General features: G+C 37.2%; 1 protein-coding gene across 1 annotated transcript in view; it reads left to right on the top strand.

Moving 5' to 3' along the window:
* casz1 (castor zinc finger 1) overlaps positions 1-20,730 on the top strand; it is a 175,004-nt gene that overhangs the window by 13,864 nt on the left and 140,410 nt on the right. Inside the window, exon 3 of the mRNA XM_079239669.1 lies at positions 18,313-18,398. The gene's annotated coding sequence lies outside the window, so the exon portion shown is untranslated. The remainder of the gene's footprint in view (positions 1-18,312; positions 18,399-20,730) is intronic.

Here is a 20,730-nt window from a genome sequence, read left to right as displayed (position 1 = left end):
AGTAGAAATTGCACATGACATGGAGGATAAAAAATAATAAAATGATTTTACGAGGTGAAACAAAACTTTTTGCAATCCCTGTCCTATTAAAAAAGCAAATGATGCAGTTGCAGTTTCTCAGCAATGTCTTAGTAATCTTACTCTTTCTCAGATTAAAAAGGCCTGTTGCTCATTTTTGTACGATACATGCATTAATTAGTGCTGTCAGTCTGAGGCTGTTTGTTTGCTATTCGTTTTGTTTGATCAGTCCTTTGCTAACTGCACGCAGTCTCTACAGACCCAGCAGTTTCTTTTCCTTTCTCCATACAAACAGATAGAAATCTTGGCACAATTAATAAAATGTATAATATGTTTTAGAGCCTGTAAAATCACCAGCATGTGATAAAAAGTACTGTATTGAAATTGCATCAGTTAAAATCTGGTAGTTAAGAGATTACCTCAGAGGTAAATAGTCATCACTCTGTCTAGTCACCTCCAGATTTCACTGGTTTTATGTGTTACTGTTCATGACCACATTGTGCTTCACAGCTTTTACTTTCTTTATGCGCTTTTTTAATTTTAGAAGCAAAAACAGGCTGTCGTGGGTCCAATAATCCACTCAGAGTTATAGTTGGGAGCTACTACAGTATTCCACAAATCTCAGTGCTGTCTGTGCACATCACTCTTACCAGTTAGTATGACGTGACGGCTGCCATGTCAGCAACATGGCACATCTCTGTTCTCCCTCTCCAGAGCCCTCTGTGAGTTTTCCCTAGGGTTGGCAGAAAACGAGTGCCCCCGTGTCTGAGTGGCTATAACCTTGCCATCAGCTGTGTGAGCTCGTGTCTGTTTTTATTTTTTCTTTCAACTCTAAAGACTTGAACAATGATGACTCAAGCCACACAGAGCACACCTCAGGGAAAATTCAGCAGGAATAAAAATAACAAGTGGATTTTTGACTGCAGCAAGATGTGAGCATCCTGGCTCTGCACTAAAAGCCTGAGCAGATTTTGCCCCCATCCCTACCTCCCAGTTCATTAGATTAGACTGTCTCGTGTTCAGGAAGTGCTGAAAGGCGCTGCAGATTGTATCTGCACAAAATGCCGTCCTTACATCCAGAGACAGTTGCCAGTCCCGGTCTTTGAGATTCCAAAGTAGTTTTCAATCCGGTTAAGGCTCGATATTGTGGTTGTCTCTTTGTGGCCCCCCGCTGAGGGCTCTTATTAGACGGGTTAAGTATGAGAAAGCTTGTGTTGGTATTTCTGCAGTTGCTCATCTGTGCACCGCACATGAATTTCTCTAAATTATTTATTTTCCTGACATCGCCATATGGTGCTGTAACTTGTTTGTCTTGGAGCATACTGGAGCAATGCAAGACCAAGTTGGAATTACTTCTTGTGTGTATACATATGAGACCCTCTTCAAACAATGCCTGTTTTTTGTTATTTCTTTTTGCTGGGTGGGTGCTGTTGATGCAACTCTATGCAACATGCTACAAGACTTCTTTTCTAATCTACTTGGGAGCAAAGAGACGATAAACATAATTGGGCCAAAATGTGGAGATGTTTCAAAGAGATACACACACACACACACACACACACACACACACACACACACACACACACACACAGACCACTGCAGTGGATGGGGCAACTGAGCAAGGAGCTTGAAAGGCCCTGGAAAAATTGGGTCCTGATCTTCTTTGAAATGCCACAATTAATTGCTATGCGTTGTCCCCGATGCACGGATGATTAAATGTGCTTCTAAACTGCCCTGATTTGTGGGGGCACCTTGCCGATTTTATTTGCCACTGTTAACATTTTCATTCCTGCATTATGCATGGTGCTGTGGGGCAAGGAAGTGCTGCAAACAAATGGCCTGAGGGATCGGTGTAAACACAGCGTGCCATACGGGGGGAGAAGACTAACAGTTCAGCACAGCCTCCCTCAGCAAGTCTTCACTGACAAACTAGACTCTAACTAGACAGCTTGGCTGCATCCTAACAGATCACTGGCATGGCTGTGATTGGCGATTATTTCAGATACTTGAACATGGGAGCTAAAAAAGCACCAGGTGTATATAAAGAAAGTAAGGACAGGGCTGGGATTTGAAACAATGGAACATGCTCTTCTGTTTCTATATTAATCAACAATGAACGCATGTCCGATGTAATATTTCTATCTTACTAATCAAATGTGATTCCTCCTCTCTCAGTATGTATAGGCTGAGGTCACTTCCACTAGTTAATTCTGACAGCCAGTGCAATGTGGTGTTGGCTGCTTTGTGTTAAGGGATTTTAATTCCTCATTGCAATAATCATTGACTGATGGAAGCCTTAGTGTTATATGAAGGCGTGCCAAATGACATGTGCTCCCTTTTGAACATGAAACGCTACAGAGTAGAAATATGAATTTTCACATTAGAGGCATATTAACTCTCTGATTTGGATTTACTTGATCTGGGATCTTGGCTGTTAGAAGTGCAGCGCTGCACACAGGGCCTGCCTGAGTTGTCAGCTGTCATGGCACTGGCCCAGAGCCTTACATTTGGCAGGTCTCCACCCTCTCACCTCAGGCTGACAATGCAAATACAGGCAAAATATGTGTAGCTGCTGGACAGCTCTGCATACCCTCACGTAATTCCATATGAAAGAGAACTTCAGTGTGGTGTAAGCTGATCATTATAATGATGGACTTCGTCACAATGATAGTCAGCTGTTTTGACACTGGAATTAGTATTTAATTTCAAGTTATAAAACAATCTCTCAAACTCTTGACAATATAACCTTTGGAGTTTGTCTTTTTTAAACTCAGCCTCTTGCCATCAAAAAGTAACTTATGCAGTAGGCAAAGGAAAGAGGGCAGATATTGTTTTTTTTATGGCCTGACCTTTGAGACATTATTATTTTTTGATGAATAACTGTTTACTCTCAAAGCGGGTACTAAACAAGTTTCCTTAAGTTTTGCAGTCATTTCCTCTGTCAAGTGAAGCCGGCTGTTAGTGGAAATAGAAAGGTTGTTTTAGTGGACTGGAGAGTAGCGTTAAATGGATGGCAACAAGTTCATTAGGAAGCCTTCCAGAGCATGAAAAATGACCTTTTCCCTTGTAATTGTAGTTTGAGCTCTCAGATAGTTGACTGGAACCAGAGCATTCTGTACATTGACAAGGATCACTGGAAACAATTAGCATTGCATGTCACTAGTCTGTTTGCAAGCAGCTCCGTTTTCACTTTTATTTACACCTTTGTGCATAAATGTCAGTTTTATTCGACAATATGAATTGGAAGTAAAACAAAAAAGAGTGCATTATTCAAATGTTCAAGTATGTTGAATGACCCTGACAGTAGTTATGATTGTGGTAACATACCTTAATAAACATGCACATACAGAGATGCATGTTTTATCATTTTGTGGTAATCACCACAAGGAGCAGTGAGACAGTTTTTCGATTTCTGTAAATTTTATTTTAATTTTGTGATCTAATATCTCCACATTTTGCAGCCACATTTCAGATTAGTCTGTAGTATTTGTTGCCATGAATGACTAAGTATTTTTGCAATTTAGAATACATATCACTATAATGTGTTGCAATAATGTGTGGTTTTGTAATGGAAATCTGCAGATCTGAGTTTCTCATACATTTTATTTTCATTATTATTATCTTGATTTTACCTCTATACCTATTTTAACGTCTAATGTATATTTTGTACATGTTGAGTTAACTGGGCCATTACAGATGCAACTTGGATATAATTAAGAGGGCCTCATAATGTGTTTGGCTCAGGTAGTCATTGAGATTGCAAAATAAATTATGTGCAATAAGATATACCTAAAATCTCAAATCCAAAAGAAATGTCCTAATTTTATGTATTATGTGTTTTATGCATTATGTATGTCAATATTTACATCTTTGACATTTTGATTTATTTTGTGTTGCCATACTGAGCGTAGGTTGTTGCCAAGATGAAACTTTAGGGAATTAAACAGACAGTTTTGGATCACTTTTCAGTTTTTGAGTATATACGGCTGTTGTCACCAGAAATCCCCCCCCCCCCCCCTGCTCCTTGGTATTTTGATAAAGCAAATGCGGTTGAAGAGAGCAAATATTTAAGGTATCTGCAAATGTGATGCACATCTGTCAAACAGCCCAAGGGTGAAAACCAGCACATAACAAGGCAACAAATGCTGATCTGGGACTTCTCTGCGGCAAAATAAAATATGGCTCAAGTTTTCATTAAGGTGCTATTGATTAGCTTTTCCTGGCAATGAATTATGGACGACATTAAATAAAAGGGAAAATATTTTTATGACTTTGCTTAGGCCATACCAGATTCCCCCTTTGCCTCTTGTATGCTCGCCCTGACAGGCATTTTGTTTTCTCTCAAATTCCTGTGGCTTTTGCAAGACCAATATCAAGAAAAAGAAAGTAATTTCTCTTTGATTATATTTTGAATTCCAGATACTTTAAAGATGATTTGGAGTGGAGAAAGATGAAATAAACACTTTTTTTACATAGCCAAAAATAAATCAATAAATAAATAAAACAACCTATCAATGGTGAAACTCAGAAGACACTCATACATTTCTAAAAATGTTTTGCTTTTTGTATGCTCAAAATACATCTATATATCCATAGAAATGTTTAGAATAGATTCTTGAACTCTGCTTAATGCATGAAATGAGTTTATATACAACTAACTGAGAGGAGGCAGTCCTATAGAGCAGGTTGCGTGATAGAGGAATCAAAGGAAAAAAGTGATGAGGGACTAGAAGACAACAACACTAACTTTGGTATCATTTAACAAAAACAGACTGTCTTAATCGCTCTTTATCAGTCTCAGCAGAAAGGATCCCAGACTGCATATCCAATCCAGAGGGTCGACCCAGACATTAATGTTAGCATTTAAAACAAATAGTCTAATTATTTGTGTGGATGAAAGCTGGCTTAGTGCCTAGTTAAGTACAACAGCCTTCAGCGTCTGTCAACAAGAAACATACTTACATTCAAGCTGGCTAACTTTAGGTTCATCAGCTGCGATGACAGTTCGGGCATTGTAAGAAAATGTTGAAGCCATTTAGTGGCTTTTGATTTTCTGATAAATGATCATCATACATGTAAATATAACTAAAACTGCTGCACATGTGTTGTGAATTTGGATGGTGATGTTAAATGACTCTGCACTTAGGCAATCATGATATCTAACCTCAGTGTTGCTGCAGATTGCTGTTTTTCTGGCATTTAAGTTTTTTTTAATCTGCAGCATTACAATGACATAGATGTCTTTATATCTTGCACTCCGGTTTAAATGACTAAAGGTGAAACATATGCTTTTGAACACATTGGCTTCTTGGAACTTGATACAAAGCCCTGCATTTTCGTTTAGATAAGACTTAAAAAATTTTAGCAGGATATTTTTGTGAAATATTACAGTTATAGATATGTAAAAATCTATTGTAATATTCACAGTCATAAAAGTTTTAGGTAAAACCCCTATCATACCACAAAACAACTTTCTTGATTAGTAATATTGTTGTACTTAATTTAAACAACAGAATTAGACTTTTTTTTCTTAAATTATAAACAAGCTTAGAGTTAAAGTTTAGAGAGGGGTGTCATATTTTATCCATTTGCAATATTAGTGTTTATCATTCTTCTTTAATAAAGACAAATTATTTGATGGAATAAGGGCTGGGAGATATATTAAATATACTCGATGTATCCTGCAATATGTGAAATGGCCATATTGCGATTGGTGAATACAAAGTGTCACAGCAGTATTTTAGGCTGTTTATATGTTATTTCTTTTTTGTAGTTAACTTCTCTCACTCACAGCAAACAGACTCACTTCCCCAATTATCCAGAAAATTCCACTGCTTACATGCGTGTTATTGTTTCAGGTACAACAGAAACGAGGAATTTAGACATGGAGAATGCAGGTAGCTTGCTAACAAGCTAGTTTAGGAGTATTATAAAAGATGGAAGCTAGACGTGAAACGTCTATTTAAAGCAGTCATATGACATGGGTGAGGAGGTGATTTTTCAGCTGGGCGTGTTTCCCGACATACATTTTCTTTATACACCGGAGCAGGAAAACTTTTCACCTGCTTCTCCTCCTAGAGCTGCTCCTATTATCGAATAAGAGCTGATCTCAAGCCAGATATTTTTGTCTGTTTTACAGGTGGTTGACGTGGCGATTTCCAAAGCACACTCTATGTCAGCTGGTGGGGGTGTAGCTCACCTGCGTGCACACGTGGCACATGTACAGACATGATGCGATGTAATTACATGTCAACATTAGAACAAAATAAAGACGATCACGGGGTGGAGGGAGTTGATGTTGGGGGCTTGGTGCCCCCCCCCCCCCCCCCCCAATATGGCCAGATGCAGTTCCCTGGTTCAACATAAAAAGTGTGTTGAAAAAGAAAAGCGGAGTTTAGCAGAGTTTGCCTAAATCCTACACGTATGTTTTTATGCATGATAAAGCTGAATTCAGCTTTTAAACAGTATTTCAGAGGAGATTTCAAAGTATGGTGATGTATATTGTATTTTTGGGTAAAGCCAAAAAATGTTGTGAGATCATGTATAGTCAACAACGCACAGCCCTCGCGGGAATAATCATGAAAGTAGCAGATAACCAAAGGGAAAGATTAAATAGATGAAAACCTTTATTTCTATTTGTACCTTTTCTACCTGGATTACCAAAAAACATACTTTTATGATAGCTTGAAATATGAAAGCGAAAGTAATTAGATTGTTTCATAATGTTGGTTTTAGTGACTTAAATGTGAAGAAATATATTAAAATCAATGATGGGAAATAGTTTTTGAATTGATTGCTTCTGGACATTCATAATGTGCGTAAATCTTTGCAACCTATCTGTATCTCCATCTTTCCATACACATTCATAAATGTTGCTGCACACTGCGCATGAAATTACTCAAAAACAGTTTGCCTTTTACGAATGCACAGCCATTCAACGTGACCTTCCTGAGCATCATAAGTCATCTCATGCTGAAGAACTGACTCTGATGGCCTGGAAGAATTGAGCAAAACACAGTGACACAGTTTTGTTCCAGATCACCTTTTCTGTACAGATGTCTTCTCCCTGCCATATGTGTTGCATGTGGGTGAAGAGGCTGTTTGTTACGATAGCTGTCACCACATGCTTCCACTGAGGGAATAAAAGGGTCGCCAGTGCCATTAAATTAGAAATTGTGACACATGGGGTCAGATACAGTGAAAATAAAACACTTGCAACTGGCTGTATCTGTGTACAGCTTTTCTGAGGTGAAAAAAAAAGAAAAACAAGAACGAAGGTCTCTCTTACAAGAAAAGCAACATTTCTTCTGAATTCTTGATTTTGGGTGGTGATCTGTGACTGGTATGTACAGTCTGTTGTTGGCTGAAACGCTTATTAAACTAATTACATCTTTTTACAGTAAGCAGTAGTTCGACTTGTCTGCCCAGTTTTGTGGTGTTTTATTTTTCTGCTTATAAATTGTCTGTTTCTCAAACTGGGAGTGAAGAGTGAAGCTGCAGCACCAGTTTTTTCAAAAAGTTTTGCTTTATCTGTTCTTGTTGCTGTGATGTTTTTACTTGTGACTCAGTAAGCCCAAAATGTATAAATAAATTTATAATTATAAATTCCATATATCCGTATGTTTCTACTATGGAATTTGTTTACGATGGTTAGTCAACAAGTGTACATGTTTGTTCAGTTACTGTGAATACTGAAGCCTAAAAAAAAGGTAAGAAGTGCCTTATGTCGTTTGAAATTTGATATAAGTTCACAAGGATGTGTTCACAGTAGATATTTAACATGTAATTTGGACAATGGGTTTGCCCATACAAGCTTGGCAGACGAAAAACTCTGTCTACCAGAGATGTAAAAGTAAAACACTGTGTTTTCAGAGGCATCAGAATGAACATTCCATTCATGGTGTCTGGCTTAAAAAGGCACAGAAGACGTACAAAAATATGTCCTTGGTCTTTTGCGTCATTGAAAAAAAAAAAAAAAAAAATCTTGTTTTCAGAGAAATGCAGCCTCACCCACAGGCTTTTACAGTAAAGGCGGTCTGGTATTTTTGCATTCATAATAAGATATGGATTCCAACACATGAAAGACACAACATTCTGTTCCTTATAGCAAAAACTTGTTCCTCAAGTCCCCCCAAAAAACCAAAAAAAAAAAAACCCAAAACAAAACAAAACAAACAAAAAAAAAAAGTACAGAACAACTGCCTGAGTGCCTTCGTAAGACGCTGCAGGTGGAGATGCGTAACTGTCAGAGGAACATTCGTTTTGGTTTTACTTGCACTTTACTTTTATGAGTATATTTTAAAAAGTTAATTTCCTTTCTAAACTTTAGAGGACTAATTCCCCCAATTTGTTGCCTGAAGTGGTGACTTGTAAAGTCGTCTCCTGAACTTTTCCCTATAAACCACACTACTTATAAATGTACTGTTTTAGACAAATGTCACTCCCCTGCATTTGCAATAAACAATTGTAAGATTTCTAAAAGGCTAACTTAAATATATGGACTACTGGCACAAAATAATCATCAATGTTTATGCTTAAAAGGAGTATTGAAAAAGAAATAGAGTGAGAATTGGTTGATTTGAATGATATGGCTTTAAACAGATGGCTATTTTATTGTTTAAAATCTGACTTTGGTTGTTCATTAACTTTCCACATTATGGAAATCAAGAAAATGAGAAGACTATTACAAAGCAGCAGTGCAAAGCTAATAGAAAATCTTTTAAAAGTGACAATGTTTTATAGAAGAGTGCTATGACTGCTAGCTGCTTTTCAGTGTTCAGACTGCAGGCACTTAGTACGCCAGGTGTTTTGCCCAAGATTTTTCCACAAGACAAATGGAAAACTGCCATAGCCTTTAAACAAGCTATTAATGTGTCTTATAAGACTCACCAGGACTGAGAATCAAAAGCTCATTTTTATTACAGTTTCTTGTCTTTGTCAGGCATAGCTTCCAGTTTACGTTTTCAGGTAATTATAGCGTCGTGTATCCCAGAGTGGCACAAATTAGCACTTTGGAGGAAGAATCAGTTGGCTGGATGCCCATCATTGGTTGCATTGCCTGGACAGGAAAACACAAGACAAATGCCCGTAAAAAAAGCCTCCGAAGAGTGTATAAACACATTAATAGAGCTTGAGATGAGAAATAGGATAGTTAGGAGGCATATACTCCTGTTTGATCAGTGAGTTTTGTTAATATTAATAATTACTTTTTTAATAAGTAAATGTTAAGAAACAGGCTGTAATGAAGGAAATGGAAAAGTTTTCACCAGACAAGCAGATTGCGTTGGAAGTTCTGGGAAAGAAAAACAAAACTGTTGTAAGTAATGGAGTGAATGTTCTGATTTAAAGTCATTAAGCATCTTTTCAAGTAGAGCAACAACTCAGCAAATACTGATAAAAGCACTGCAGCAGTAAATAAGGACATGAGGAAACAACACATGGTCAGGGCTGAGTCTTCAGACATGTGCTTAATGTGTGAGGAATACTTTGGGAAGTTTGATGTGGTCTGTAGAGTTTTTCTATCACACATGCCATTAAAAGAGAAGCCATGACTGCACTATATAGTATACGCGATTCCTCCTTATTACATGTGGAATTTCCTCCCAGATGATTGAAGTATCAGCATATTGCTGCCATATTCCCTCCCACAAGAGCCCTGGGTTTTAATAATTTGCAGAATGAAGGGGGCAGATGAGAGGCTATCAAAGTCACTTAGTTTAATCTCTGAAGCGCTGCCATTCAAAAAGTTTTCTAGAACAAGAGAGAACAGTTCATGTCCTCACTAAACAGCACATTTGAAGCTGTGTCGGTGGACTTTTTCTATCCAGTGTGTGCACACTATGCATCCCATAATCAATAAGTGCCAAGAAATACTATATAAGTGCGATGTTTGCTGTATGATCAGGTGGAGGAAAAATAACAATAAGTAATCTCATGTCATTTAGCTGTTCTATGCAAAGTTAATGTAATCCTCTAATGTTTAGTATAACACATCAATCATGCAAAAATCTATTGTTGCATTAGCCTTGAAAGAACAATAATAATAAAAATGCTGTAATGGTTTTAGCTTCCTTTCCATAAATCATACATGCAGGCTGGGGAGGGGACATCTTAACTTGCCATTTCAGCTCATCTGAGCAGCTGAAAGGATGCAGAATACTGATAGGATATTGAACAATAACCAGAGCCGCAGTTGGTCACTTTCAACCTGAAGTGGTGTGAAATACTGCTTGACACAGTCAGTGACTGCTTCTAACCGAAGTTGACCCAACACCTTCTACAATGACATAAAGCCGTTTTCTGTTCAATAGGCACTCCACAAGAGATTGTAAATCACCAGTAAATGCATAAAAACAGTGCATAACCTAGGATTTATGTTCACACTGCAGATCCTTTTAAACAAATATTAAAATAAGGCCCAAATCAGCAGGAACATCTATTTAGTGATCATACTCCAGGTTTAAGTTAAACCACAGTACCAGTCAGGATGTTGGGATTTGTATTGGTACTAACTGATTGATATTACACCTGTTAACACAAAGACTGCTTATGTTGAGCATGAATGTCTGTGATGCATGAACAAAATGCAAAGCCAATCAACACGATTGGCCCGCAATGTTCGTATATGCTCTATACAAATGTTCAACGCAACAAATAACCTAATCTCGATTTAGATAGTGTGTCATTCACCAAAACTCACAGGTATGAGAGAATCGCTCAAGAACATAGCTTTCAGATTTGATGGAAGTGGAAGTGTGTTTGTTCCTTGCGGTTTCAACCTGGGATCTTTAACAAGTGCTTGTCAGAGTAGTGCTCAGAGTACTGCCTGAAGAGGCTTTTGATTTCACGGAGAATACACTCTTCCCAGGAAGTGGGTGGGGACGCTAATTCTCTGAAAGAGGTGATGAAGAAAAAAAAAAGGAAAACCAGAGAATTAATAAACCTTTTTAGTTGGCATAATCATTCATTTTGAACTTAAACTGAACAGAGCAACAAAACAAATCATTTTTGGGGAAAGAATACATGTATTTTAATGCCCTCAAGCAAAACTAATTAAAGACGACACCTCATTTACATAAATAAGCATTATAATTTGCATGCATGCACAGGGGAATAGAGTCAGAAAAGAAAGCAATATTTTGCAGTCTGCTAATTTCATTTTATTCAGGATTTAAGCTTAATAAAGATTCATTTTGGAGGGGAAAGGAAAATAATCAAAGGGGAAATTTGAACTATCTCCAAAGATGCAGCAGTCTTCTATTCAAAGGGCTCCTTTCGAGTCACCAGATGACTCCTAATCTGGAGTGGCACTTCCTGGCCCTGTTCCAACACCAACTCCTTGAAAGGTAAAAAAATTTTAGAGCCCAATTTATTAGTATGCAGTTCTAGCTTTGGGTAGAGAATTAATGGCGGTGACTGATAATGACTGTAATCGTGGCACAAATGGGGTGTTGAAATAGCAAACAACGGGCACAAGGCATGTAATGGGGATTTTATTAATTACCCAAGGTCCCTAGCATGAGCAGTCTCCAGGATTTACTGTGACCATGCCAGCCGGTCGAAAAAGGGTCGGCCAGTCTAATCTGTGGGAGACAGGGTCACAGCGGACTCATAGAGACTACTGCACTTGCCTTAAGACAGTTTCATTTCATCGTTCGAGGTTTTTGTATTAAAAATATTAGATATGTTTCATTCATTTGGCATATTTATTGTTGTTTGGCTCATGTCAAACTTCTGGATCGCTGAGTACTTTTCAGTGACTCTATGAAAAAGTGAACTATCGCAAAAAGTATTAAGTCATATGAGGAAGCAGAGCCAATTCAGATAAATTGTACTCTATATACAGAGTGCTTTATTTGAGTTATGTTGTAAAGGCATTCACCTAAACTACAATGACATAAGCTCCCTCTGTCTTTGTTGACTATTACAAAAAGAAATCAACATATGGTAGCACTGTCAGGTAGGATAATCCTTTCACACATCAGCTCATCAACAAGAGAGGATTGATTAAAAGTCCTTTTTATTACTCACTGCATCCTTAATGGACGCTAGACTTTCAAAATGGAAGAAACAATTAGAGTTTTACTGCTTTGTGGGCACTACTGATTTATATAAATCACTGCACGGGTGTAAATTTTCCAATAAAAGTCTGTACCACTCCTAGCATACATAATCAACATGTCCATTCTTTGTACACATGCTAGACTCGCACAGTCTCTTTAAATTGCCAAGACTCAACAGTCATACCAATCCAAGCTCAATCAGTTGATTGGCTGTTCAGCACTTGATGGAATATCTTAAATGTTTTTATATATTATTCCACTACAAATCATACACAGTTGGCCAGCTACAGACCCCTAGAGATATACATATAATGAATGCAACAAAACAGAAAAAAAGGATGACTTCCTATTGTATAGTTCTGTAGTGTATTAGGGGACATTGTTGTTTTACTCGTCCTTGCAGTATTTATTTGAGTGGGATTTCCTGTTTGTTTGTCTGTTTTATTGCAGGACTCCACAAATTAAACAGCCAATTATCATAAAACGTGTTGGAGAGGTGAGGTTTGGACCCCCGTGCCAAAGAAAAAAAAGAATTGTTTGAAATCCCCCGCCCAACCCAGTGGAAGTCTCTCATCTAAGATACCACAATCCCAGCCATCTTTAAATCCCAACTAAAAATTCAATGTTTAACCTTACGTTTTTGTTGTCTGCATGTCTCTTTGCTTCATTATGAGCTGATCTTGTTTTAATCTACATTTGAATTAAGACCCATTAATGCTCCCTTACATACATTGCCACCTTCATACTTCCATGTCTTTTACATTGCCATACGTGTTAAATCATGTACTAGTAGGCAGTGCTGAGTTCAGAGTTCAGAGTACGTTTTGTTGCCAGATGGTAGCTTTACCAGTGTAAAGTTGTTTGCAACCATCCGAAAACATCAGAAAAAGTAGAACAATAAAACCCCAATCTTTTTGCTGTTCTCACCAACTTCTTCTTCATCTTCTTTGGGTGCTTTATATTTCATGGCTTCCCCTTCTTCCCAGGTTTTTTCCTTTCCCCGTTTGCATGTCAGTTATACAAGTCAATACTGCTTTCGTGACTCCCGGCAGCATTGCTCCATTTTATGCGTCAAGTGATGAATAGCTAAGCCACTTGAAGACGGACCAAATTATTTACACAACTGATGCAGGAGACGAATGAAACAGTCTGAATGAAAAGCGCTTTTTTACCTTGGAATTGTTTCACAGAATATGCCATATGTTTGTTTAGCAACTTCAGACAATATTTTTTGTCATAAGGATGGAGTAGAAGTTTTCTCATTTTGAACTGTTCATAAACATCATATGTGGAAGATCTCAGATTTCTGTACAATTCAATTCAATTCAATTCAATTCAATTCAATTCAATTCAATTCAATTCAATTCAATTCAATTTTATTTATATAGCGTCAAATCACGGCAATGCCATCTCAAAACGCTTTACAGACAGAGAAGAAAACATAATGAAAGCCAATTCATAATAGTCTATATAAGGAAACCAACAGATTGAGTGGAGGGTCCAACTCAATCTCCCATCCTGAGCAAGCACACTGGCAACAGTGGGAAGGAATGAGTGGCCCAACTTGTAACTTTGAAATAGCATCAAGATTTTGCACTAAAATTGTTTGAAATGTTGAGAAGAAAATTTTGCTTCTAACACAATATCTTTTCCAGCAACTATTAAATAAAAGTGATGCAGTCACTCACTGGTAACAGTTCGAGACAGTTTTATTGTGAAAAACAATTAATATAATTTCTAAACTGGGCAGATTCCTGGATGGAGTTAAAGTAATACCACCTAAAAACTGTCCAACCCTATCCCAGCAACAAAATAACTATCTTAGAATTTTTTAAAACAGTTTAAAGCAGCAACAGTGGTAAACTTTTAGTTTTCTTAGAGTAAACAAAGATGTTAAGTAACAGAAGTGAAAAATAGAAGGATTTATTTGTAAATCTTATATGAGCACTGACAGTAAGTAATTTTTCAATAAATGCTGAAATACACAATTCTTTTAATCTCAGTACAATGAGTAGAGTGAAAAATGCTACAAAAGAAGAAAGGTATTAGTATAAGTGATACTTCAGTTGACCCTACAAGGTCCACAATCCAACAGAGTTTGCTTATATTCCTGCTTCAACACACCTGAATCAAACGAAATGAATCTACAGCCTATCAGGTTCTGCACAATGACTCATTCATTTGAGTCAGCTGTGTTGGAGCAAGAATACATGGAAAACCTGCTGGACTACAATGAAAGTAAAGTATTTAGTGAGAAAAAATACTTTGCATTTTACAGGAAACTGAGGCCTTAGCTGTCCTTTAATATGTCAGGGAGACTGAATGTGTTATATAGTTACCAACGTGTCAGAGAGCAACTGAACTAATTTTACAAATCAAAATCTCTTTAAAGGTCTTTGTGAGTTTAAGTGCATAAACAGGATGTGTTAAAATAGCTGGAAGCAACAGAGTTGTATTGTTTGCACAGAAAAGAATGTTTTTAACCTTAAGTTTTGTTTTTATGTATTATAGTGATGAATCAGTGGAATGGGACTTGCTAGTTTCTTCCACTGACTGAGTCTGAAGCACCTTCATAGCGAGTCAGTAGAATTTCACCACAGTGGTGTGAATAACCTGAAGTGAACACTGCTTAAATTGCAGTCTGAGTAAAACAACCTAACAAATATCTAAATTAGACATAATCTGCTCTTCTTTAAGATTTCACCTGGATTGAAAGAAAATGAAAAATGATCCCTTTCTCACCCGTACTACCCTGTAGTGGGTTATAGAGGTGTCTACATTCACTGTGTATAATCAAAGCAAAACAGGACCCTTTAATGTTTTTATTATGATGTGGAAAGTAATTCACGGTAAGGAATCTTTTTAAAAGCTTGCTGTTTTTCTGTCAGCAGTCTTCAGGGTGGGTGGGCCTGCCACATATTACATTTACAGGAAGTGCAGTGATAAACTTAAATGGCTTTTTGTTCAAGTTAGATTGCGTGACAAAGGTGTGTGTATTTTTTTTAACCATCTATTCTTCTATTCTTATGCCCAAGGGTAACAACTGATGGTAACATAACCTCAGAAAATCTCACCATTCAGGTTAATTTTTTTGTCTTCTTATAAATAAAAGAAGCTTTGCAAAGTGCTCAGAACCTTGTATTTTCCACCAAAGTCAGACTCAGTTTTTATGAATAAATTTATCGACAACTTAAGTGTCATTTTGCTTACTTAGAGACAGTGAAGGCTGTGTGTCAAACACATAAACTGTCTGAACAAGCAAAGTGTATCAATGAAAGAAAACATCAAGATTCTGTGTTTGTTCATTTCTGACAGTAAAAGAATTAGTCTTTATTGAAACTGTGAAAACTCTCCTGAGAAGAGCTTTTCTAGGCCGACCAGTCACTCAACAGTTAACACGTCATCCCCTGATTGCAATTTTATCACTAAAATCAAAATATGCATCTTTTTCAGGACCTTCCTTCATTCACGTGTTCTGACAAGGTTTTCACAAGTGGCTTGGCTCTTGGCTGTGTTTATAGTAATACTGTGTTCTTTTGGCATACCTTTGTGCTATTTGAACATTGTTTTATGAAGATAGTAAAGAAAATGTTCACAGCACAAAAACGGCAGTTAAACAGGCGTGCACATAGAAAACATAACAAACTGATTACATATGTAAAAACTATGTTTGTTTCTTTTTTTTTGCAAAATAATCCCTTTTATTTACTTATTTTACAATCATTAAAGATTTTGTAAATGTTCAGGCCGTGTGTAAATGTATATAAATACTTCACACAATGTTTCTAATAAGTGATTTCTCAAATAAATGTCTGCAAATAATAGCGTGTCAACAGAAAGAGTATACCATCCATTTCCTTGTGAAATACCTGTCTTCCTGCGGCTTTTTGTTCGTTTTTTTCAAACTTCAAGTGCCTGTTTCATGGGTGTGTACATTTTTTTTTTAAATAATGAGGTCGTGTGAAAAATGTACTGAAAAACAGTCGTGCCATAACAAATCAAAACCTGTTTTTACATAATGTTCTAGATAAAAAAGTGAATGTTTCAGTCTGTTTATTTTGTTGTTTTGCTCCTCCTCTTGTCATTAATCTGAAGAGGGAGAGACTTTGAAACTAAGAATTGGCAGCATTTTTTGGGAATGACAAACACACACACACACACACACACACACACACACACACACACACACACACACACACACACACACACACACACACACACACAGACCCCTACAGGAGTACAAGTATATCATTTTATTGTTCACTTTCAGAACACATTCAAAAAATGAAGCATTGAACCAGATATTTAAATTCTGATCTTAGAAATGACAATGTTTAATGCAAGACAAGTTTAAACAAAGTATTTACATGGCTTTTAACATTTGTTTGTATTTTTCTAATATTTCTTTTTGTGTAGAATGAGGGGAAAGCTATTTAAAAACAGACACCTAATCATTCTGTTTGCTCCCTCTGGTAAAGCAGAAACACATCATGTGGCCTGTAACGAGCTTGCCTTCTCAGAAATATGTTTTAATGAGCTTTAGTGTTTTGTTTAGTAAATCTGACGCAGACCAGAAAACAGATACGGCCCATTGCTACTAGATGCTGCAGTAAGTAGGTTTCTCACTGGTCGGAAATGGCCGTCCTGTGGGCGTTGAGAAGGAGATCCCTCTGCGTTCCAGAGGTGTCTCAGACAGGCGTGTTGCCTCACCTGGTCCTGTGTTTACCTCAGATGGTTGGATTAGGAAGCAGCCATGTGGAAGATATGACAGTAATCCTTTGTGCCTTTACTTGGCACTCGGATGCGGTCCTCTGCAACACTTCCACTCTGCTAAAAGTTGGAGCTACACCCTTAGAGAATGTGAGAAATACATACATGAGTAATACAGCTGCATATGGACAAGCTACTTCAAATGTGGTACTTTTTAGACTTTTAAAACATCTTTTAGCCTTTTAATGTACACTGGAAAACACTTAGGTGTTGACACAAAAACTTGTACATGTATAATACTTCACACATAAATATATCTGAAAAAATAAATTCAAATGAACAGTATTGAAATGTGAAAAAAAATCTGACTTCCTGTGTACTTGGAAGATACTCCAAGTATCTTCTATAATCTTTTTATAAATGTTATCAAAAAAAAAAAAAATACAAGTATCTTAGGATGATTTTTAAAAAAACAAAAAAAACAAAAAAACATTTCAGTTTTGTTTCCTGAAGCATTTTCAGGCCGCCGTCCAGATTTATAGCTTTGATTTAAAAAAGCGAATTCCCAGGTTTTGATACCTGTTAAAAGTTTTGATGTTGACAGAAAAAGTTTAAGACTGTGCAAAAGGCACAGCCATTTTCATTAATTACTGCAAATTTAATTAAAATGATCAATATCTTATTACAGTTTAAGAAGCTATTCTAATGAGATCTTCTACAACTTTTTTTCTTTGTGTTTTTGGTTGGAGGAGTTGCCCTTGATACAACCACATCACAAATGGTAGCAGGCAAAACTGGATAAAAAAAATCTATCCAGTGTGCTGATAATTAAGCTGTTTTCATTAGTGTCATAATTGGAAATGTAATTAGCAATAGTAATAATTATTGCATTAAATACCTTTTCTCTTTAGTTATCGGGCTCATTCAGAATGGTAATTAGAGTTCTAGAGAATTTTCTACTTTTGTCCTTTTTCATTTTTGCCACCAATTATTTTGTTCTTACACACATCTCACATCAGTAAATCGTGAATCCATTCATTTAGATTTTTGATTAAACACAAACATTGGATTATAAGTCACTTTGCATCAGCAGTTTATTTATTTATTTTTTTTCATAATACCACCACATCTTTCTGTTTGCCTCTGTGACTTAACCAGCAGCAAGAAAATATGAATTTATATCAAATCTAGTCTTACTAACAGAAAAAATACCACAGTTGGATCAAAAGTGTTTTATTTAGTTGAACACTGACACTGAGGTTTGATTTTTAGCTACAGATAAAATGAAATAAATATTATACGCTTGCTATAAAATTGTCTGCCACATGCTCATTATTCCAGTGGATTCACTGGTTTTGCTTTGCTTTGTGTGGCTACTTTGAAGACTTGTACTTTTACATTCAAACTGATGTCAGTGATATTAGTTATTGCATCCTTGGTACGATGTGGTCAAATTCTTTGCACCTCTCATTTCTAAGAAACTGGATGTTACAGTAAACATGTATTTTATGTTTATTTACAGGAATCAGGTAGCAGCAGAGTGAACAGCAGCCAGAGGCAATAACACTGCGGTGGATTCAGCTTTATCACCAATTTCTCAACAGGAAGGTGAGCCTTACATTAATGTTTTTTGTATCATTTTCACATACTGATTGAAAGAGCAGAAAACACACTTTAAACTGGATTTCCTTTCTGTCTGATCACCCCACACAATTTCATTGAATTGCATAAAAGAGCATTTCACACATTTGTTATTAATTCTTTGTTTTCTTCAGCGAGAAATAATTGGATAATTGACTTTCACGAAACACAAAATGTGTGATACGATGTGTGGTATTGATGTCTCTGCTCCATGTTGAAGTTGCACCTCTGCTTCTTGGAGCAACTTAATTGTCTCAAACATCCACGCAAGCAGCACGTACGAGTCATGATACCCCAAGGCATAGATTAATTAAGCTATGAAAACCCATGAGCAGAGAGCATTCAGCAGGTGCCTGTTTTCCTTGGTATGGGACTTGTTTTTGGCAGTGGTGCAGTGGCTCATTATAAATCTATAATTAAGTTACAATTTTATTTGCCTTTTTTTTTTTTTTTTTTTTTTTTAACATTCTGTCATAGGGGATCAACATGGCTTAAACTCTGATTCTGTTAAGTGCACTCTTGGCTATATCACTTTTGTATCCTCTATTATTCCTCAGGAATTATACTCTGATAAATATGTGAATGAGCAGCTGAGAGCGGTACTATGTGTGTGTGTGTGTGTGTGTGTGTGTGTGTGTGTCTCACACTGTTTGGTATCCTGATCCTACAGGTGTTCATGTTTTCAATTGAGTTTGGAGACACATCTCGTGATTCTTAAAATCTGTTGATTTGTTCCTAATCCAAAACAAGCTGATTTACTGCCCGCCTCCCCCCCCTCTTTGCTCTGTACCTCAGCACAAAAACAAACACCATTCCCTCCTGCTGACTGAAGGGATGGTCCTCAGAACCCCCGCAGTTTGGCTCATCTCGTGTTGGGTGTTTTGGCAGCGCTAAGTGAATGCAATGAAGCGGCTCTGTTAGGCCAACATCTGTTATTCTGAGTCACCTGCCAGCAAAGAGGGAGGGTGAGATGCACCGCAGGGGCTTGAAGGAGGGATGAGCAGGGCTGTGGGAGAGAAACCCTGTGTCTGCAGGGTGGTCAGCCTGAATGAGAGTCACCACCACAGCGATAATGCTTGCCAAGAGCTTGCTCAAGCTAACAATGCAGCCTGTGGAGGGGCAGCCTCGGCAGGAAATTGAGGTTAACAACATTGTTACATATTAAACAGGGCTTGGCTTCATGCATAGGACTTGGAATGGGAAACGCTTGAAGAGTCAAGCGTGTTATTTAGAAATAAAAAAGCACCTTTGAATTATTTCCTGTAGAATGCTGTATGTAAATTTTGAGTTTTTGGTTTCATTATATTCAATGTATTTAATTCTAAATAACTATTTCAGTTCTATAGTTATTTTATATAAACAACCTACCATTCATGGAAGCCAGATTCTTGCCAAATAAAAGATCACAATCACCTTATAATCAGTTTTGCCAAGCTCCAAGCCACATGTCTGTGGCTAAAGGAGCACTTGTTGACTGGTCAGTCACTGACAACACTTGCAATGGGAGCAATGGAGCATAATTATATTTATAGTTTTGCTGTTCTCTTGACTTTTGCAGGAGTTTAGTTTTTAACCAAATAGTTTCACCCTGTTGACCAATTCCATGATGTTACCTCATGCAGCATACATACTGAAAATGCTTAAATTTAGTAAAGATGTGCATAATTCAAAGAGACAGGCCAGCTCAGATCCTCAGTTTGAGTTAAAAAAAAAAAAAAAGAAGAAACCAGCCGGACCATTTAGTAGCGCTGACCCAGCATGGAGATAACTTTACTTTGTGAGGCTATGAATGCATGGTCTTGTTAAAAAAACTCTGAACCTATCTTCAAATTCAAATGCAATATACTTAAATATAAGTTTAATAATACATCCCTAAACTCTTTTTGAATGAAATGACCCAGCAGTTGCAGTAAAGATGAGTGTTTTCACAGGTGGTAATTGTACATTGCATTGCAAAAGGTCCATGTTTTGTTTTTCATAACTCAGCCTTAAGAAGTGAATCTCACCGCTTTCCGGTACTCTTTCCCCCACTGTGCTTTGCCCAGGGGAGAGACGCCTTCTACGTGTTGTAATAAGGGTAGCTGATATAATGAAGGTCATTGTAATCAGAGCTAATGTGCCAAGGAGTCAAGACACTGTAGCTTTATTTGCCAGCAAGGCCCGGCATTTGGTGCCCATGGGGATCAGGCTGATAGTGTTATCTTTGCTAACCTGACTCTAATACAGGCCTTGCTCTGCTGTTTGTGTCAGTGTCGGCGCTGAACTTTTCCCAGTGATCCCCTCCGTGAGTGGATGCGTA

Source organism: Telmatherina bonti (assembly GCF_933228915.1).
Source record: "Telmatherina bonti genome assembly, chromosome: 4".
Taxonomy (NCBI): domain Eukaryota; kingdom Metazoa; phylum Chordata; class Actinopteri; order Atheriniformes; family Telmatherinidae; genus Telmatherina; species Telmatherina bonti.
Note: the sequence above shows the minus strand (reverse complement) of the source record. Positions and strands in the feature narration are given on the sequence as shown.